The sequence below is a fragment of the Martes martes genome (genome assembly GCF_963455335.1).
Source record: "Martes martes genome assembly, chromosome: 9".
NCBI classification, from domain to species: Eukaryota; Metazoa; Chordata; class Mammalia; order Carnivora; family Mustelidae; genus Martes; species Martes martes.
In genome coordinates, this window is record NC_137896.1 from 121845586 (window position 1) to 121850576 (window position 4991).

General features: G+C 46.8%; 1 pseudogene across 1 annotated transcript; it reads left to right on the top strand.

The window, feature by feature from the left end:
- The first annotated feature begins 3731 nt into the window (after positions 1-3731).
- LOC308349169 (thioredoxin-like protein 1) lies at positions 3732-4536 on the top strand (annotated as a pseudogene). The gene has a single exon. The product of its transcript is annotated as a thioredoxin-like protein 1 (transcript).
- Positions 4537-4991: the final 455 nt, after the last annotated feature.

Consider the following 4991-nt stretch of genomic DNA (forward strand, 5'->3'; position numbering starts at 1 on the left):
CGTGCACCTCTCTCAGGGGAGGTTGAGGCACGCGAGCATCTCCAGTAAGGTGCGCGTTCTGCCGTCTGGTGTGGCTCCCAGCCCCTCACGGGAGCGGCGCACTGTCGCTCCGGGACAAAGACCAGGTTTCTCCGCCGCACTCTCCGGCTCAGCGCCAGGGGATGCTGCCCTGGGTCTGGGGACTTAAGCCCCTATCCCTATCCGCCCCGATTCCCACAATTTCCCCGCGCGAGTCTTTGCTCTTTTGAGTGCTTTCAACAAGACTCCAAGTTAATGCTGGTCCCCAGATGCCGGGCACTCTCGTATTGGGGTATTATTTTCCAGTCGGTCGCCTCTGGTGGCTCCCTCCCCCTTTTGTTTATCTTCCGATATCAGTCCGACGTTCCCACTCCACTTTACCTGCCCACTGGCGTCTTCTGGCCCCCGTAGAGATCCAGACGTGTATAATTCTGATCTCAGGCTGATTTCATGGGTGATCGGAGTTCATTGGTAGGTAATCAGCTCACTTTAGGGTGCAGGTTGAAAAGGCGCCTCCTCCTACTTCCCCGCCATCTTGTCTCCCCCTATAGATGATCTTTTTAAATGACTTCCCATAGCAGACAGTTTATCTAGCCGAGTGTTGGACAGATTATATTCTGAACAGATGCTTGAAACAGTCACCCTTGTGCGAATGATTCTGCACCTAGAGCTCAGTCTGAATCTCTTTCTAGTCTCCAGACCCGTATGTCCAATTGTTTGGTGGGTTTCCTCCTGGATATCCCGTAGGCACCTCAAAGTTAACATTTCTAAAGCTTTTCGTTACATGGGTCATCCTCCCTCCCCCAACACCCATTCAGCCTAGTCCTCCTTCCTCAAAACCACCATGGCCAAAGCACTAGTCATCTCTGACTCTTCTCTTTGCCTTCCTCACCTGCTCCCTGGAGCTGGGGGCCGACATTCCATACTTGTAGCTACTATATCACTCTCACTCCCCACCTCGCTCCTCACCATTGCTGCAACTTTGCCGACACCCCTCAGCCTGTTGCTTAGACTACACAGTAGAATGGAGTTGGTATGCTTGCCCTGAAATAAAAATCTTTCCCATCAGTCCCTTGCTTAACCCCCCACCCCCACCTGTGCGTTTGTCTCCAGGACGGAAACAAAACCTGTGAGTGTGGCTCACAAAGCTCTTGTCTTCTTGTCCCCGTCCTCTTCTCCAGGGTCGCTTCCTCATTCTCCCAGCAGACTCCTTATGATCTTAAGCATGCCCACGTTTGTGTCTGTCTTTGCCCATGCCCATAAATATGCTTGACTTACTCCCTTCCCTCGTATCTGCATCAGGAAAACTCGGCGCGTGGGACCTGACATCACGTGTTTGCTGAAGCCTTCTCTGACTGCTCCGGCAAGGTTCACCTCCTCATATGGGTTTCTGTGCCACCTTGGCTTACCACATCTTTATAATTATATTTAAATTTGTGTAATGATGATCTGTCAGACTAAGAGGGAAGGGATTACTGTCTTATCCGTCACGGACACTTCATTGCCTGGCTGAATGCTCTGTGTTTGTTAATGGTTAAAATAGAAAGGATCTGAGATCTTAAAGAGTCTCTCCTAGTTTAATTCCTCTTAAATTCATTTATTTACTCATTCATTCATTCGCTCTCTGTGCAAACATTTGCTGAGTACCTACTATGTGGGAACGCCCTCTGTTTCTCCAGGCAACAAAGCCTTGATTAAACAGACATGAAAGAGAAGCAGCTGCCAGTCCTTCCTCCAGGAAGCTCTGCTCCGCAGGCCTTCACTTAAGAATCCTGGAGCTTCAGTTTCCTTTCGTCAGCTTTTTCCTTAATGGCCAAACTCATGGTGGCAGTGACAATGGATTCTGCATTAGTATTAAAAATTTATTCAATAAATAATGGATTAGAACCTCTGTTTAATAATTATTAATGCACTGCAATTTCAGTTGCCCAAATCGCAAGATGTTTTAAACATAACTAATTGAAAACACAATTAACAGCAACTTGCCGAAATAAATCTGGAAGGCAAAACACCCTTGAAAGGCTCAGACTATAAGAGCGAAAATTCAGAAGCAGCCCCCTGCCCACAGTGCCCCAAGACGCAGGATTCATGCTGGGCTCTGCGGAGGCTCTGGGAAGGGTGGCGGCGCAGAGTTTGGGATATGAAGGTTGGTTTGACGGCAGTGTCTCTGCAGCTCCCGAAACTTTAGGTGACCACTTCATTATACCCTTGGGCATTTGGGGTTTGCCTGAGCAGTATGCTATGCCCAGACACTTGTGTCACATGGGCCATTAGAGGCTTATTCAGTGACCTCATTATGTGCAAACTCAGCAAAGTACAGGCCAGCTGCTGGGGTCTGGAGTGCCTGTGGCCTCGAGTCCAGTAGACCTGTCGCTGAGAAAGCCGGGCCCCCAGCATCTGACTCAGTGCTCCCCGACCAGTCCCCCATCCCTGGTGCCTCCCATGTTCTTTCTGGGGCTGGTTCTTCTTACCTGACTCAGCAGAAACAGTGGAGCTGGGTCTTTGGATCAGGGGCCTAACATGAGGGCCCCTTTGACTTTGTGGCTTCAGCAACAGTCAGCCAAGAAAAAAAATGTATTAAGGGACTTATAGGATGAACCTGGGACTGGCTGTTGGATTCTAGAACAACGTGGGAGGAAGGCACTGGGTTTAGCATGGATTTTTTTTTGTTTTGTTTTTTTCCCAACTTTTCATGTTTGTACAACTATTGCTACTCTACTCTCTATCCCAAGGAGGCTCTCTCCTTTGTATTCACCTTAGGACTTGGGTATACTGGCCTCCTATTTTCCATCAGTCCTTCAGAGGATTCTTTTGATGAGTATTCAGTGAGACATAATAGGGGAGTTAGTCAACAACAGGGTTGGCCAGTGGCAGGCACTCAGCACATGGTAATTTCCTTCCACTCCCAGCAATGCCCACTGCTCCTGTATGGTTAATTTATCCCCAGGATTCTGAGCACTGGTGTGGGCATGCTTTCAACAGAATAATATGGTTATTGGACACATGGATGTTATTCCTGGAAAACAGGAGGTAACTAAGGAGAATGCTGTCCATTCTCAGGGGGTTAGTCTGGATGGCAACTTGGCTGGACTTTGAGTTATGGCTAACAGGACAGTGAGTGATGTGCAATAGGATGGTGACATATTGCAAAGTACCTGAAGAGCCAGGACAATGAATTTGACTTTCATCTTCAGGGGGAGCACTGAAGGATTTTTAAGTCAGAAAGTAGCATAGATTTTAGCTTAATCTGTGTACTCGAGAGGCATGATTCTTAAACATCAGTGTGCATCATGAAGGCAGATTCAAACTCTAATTACTGGATCCCACCTCCAGAGTTTCTGATTCAGTAGTTCTGGGATGAAGTCTGAAAATTTGCATTTTTATCAGGTTTCCAGGTGATATTGATGCCACTGGTCCAGGGACTATGCTTTGAAAAGCACATGTGTGGAGGATGGGCCAGAGGTGGGTAGGCCTGCGGGCACCGAGCTGGTTAGGAGTCTGGCACAATGAGTTGTAAGATGATGTGAGTCTGATTTAAAGCAGGAGCTGAGGCTCTAGAAAGAAAGAGAGAGCACGGAAGAGAAGAGTCAGCAAGATTTTCTGGCCCAGTGAGATGAATGGGAAAGGTTGGCGAAACTTCCAAGGTTTTCTAACTGGGAACCTGAAAGAATGATGGTGCTTCTCAGGGAGAGACCACAGAGTAGAGGGTCAGGATGGAGGACAGGCATCTGGTGCATGGCTCCCGAGTGCAGGTCCAACCAGAAGCCACCTGCAGTGGCTTCCTACCTGGGGCCTTGAGTGTGTCAGTGGCTGCAACAGCTACATTTCTGTTTTTTCGAAACAAAGTGAAAATTAATCAATATCAAGGAGCAGGTGCTGTTGGACTAAAAGAAAAAAATGAAGCAGCACTTAGAAAATGACCCTGGAAACAATGAGGACACAGGTATGCCAAAAGGCTATATGGATTTAATGCCTTGTCTTAACAAAGCTGTCTGTGAATGTCTTAACGGAAGTGATGAGCATGGATCTGACAACTCTTTACGAAAAGATATGACCTTCTTGGAATCTGATTGTGATGAACAGCTGCTTATTACTGTGTCATTTAATCAACTGGTTATGCTTGATTCAAGGAAATTTCAAGGGCCAGATAATGGTCAGGGTCCTAAGTATGTAAACACTTTTATCAGTCTATCCTGATCTGTGGATTTTGGAGAAACAGAAAGAAGTGAACCAGCTCAAGCTCTGGAACTAACAGAAGAGGACATTGAAGAAGATGGCATTGTCCCACTTTGTTATGTTAAGTTTCAGAATGTTAAACAGTGTAACTGTTATTTATTCAGTCCAATCAAGGTGAAGAAGAAACAAGGAGAATTTCATACTTCACTTTTATTGGTACTCCAGTCCAGGCAATAAATATGAATGACTTCAAATGAGTAGTTGGCAAAAAAGGGGAAAGCCAATAAGGTACAGAAGACACTGGAAGACTATATTGCAGTCAGATCCACAGCTCCTGGATAATTGCTTGATTCTTGCCAGAGACTGTCAATGTTCCATTCATTGCCATTACCAATAAATTGTTGCTTTTGTTCAGACGGTAAAAAAAAAACAAAAAAATTCAAGAGGGCACCACAGGGCTAGAGCAAGTCCAGGAGGGGACCTGGAGCACAAAATCTAAGGAGGCGTCACTGAGGGTTGTGCAAGCTTTTCCTGACCCCAAATCTGAGCCCCAATTAAAATTTATGCCTCAGCTATCTCAGTGGACTTGCCTTAGCCCCCAGGTTTGGTGAAGCTGGTGTTGCTTCAAGCTCTTGCTTCAAGCCTGAAAGGGGCCTGGTGGGGTCAGCAGGTGGAAGGGAGGGCTGTGGACCCCATTGTATATTGAATCCCATAGGTCCATATTGGAAGCAGGTCATGTGCCTCAGTCGTCTTATCATCGGAGGTACCTGTACTTGTACACCTCTTCATGACTTGTA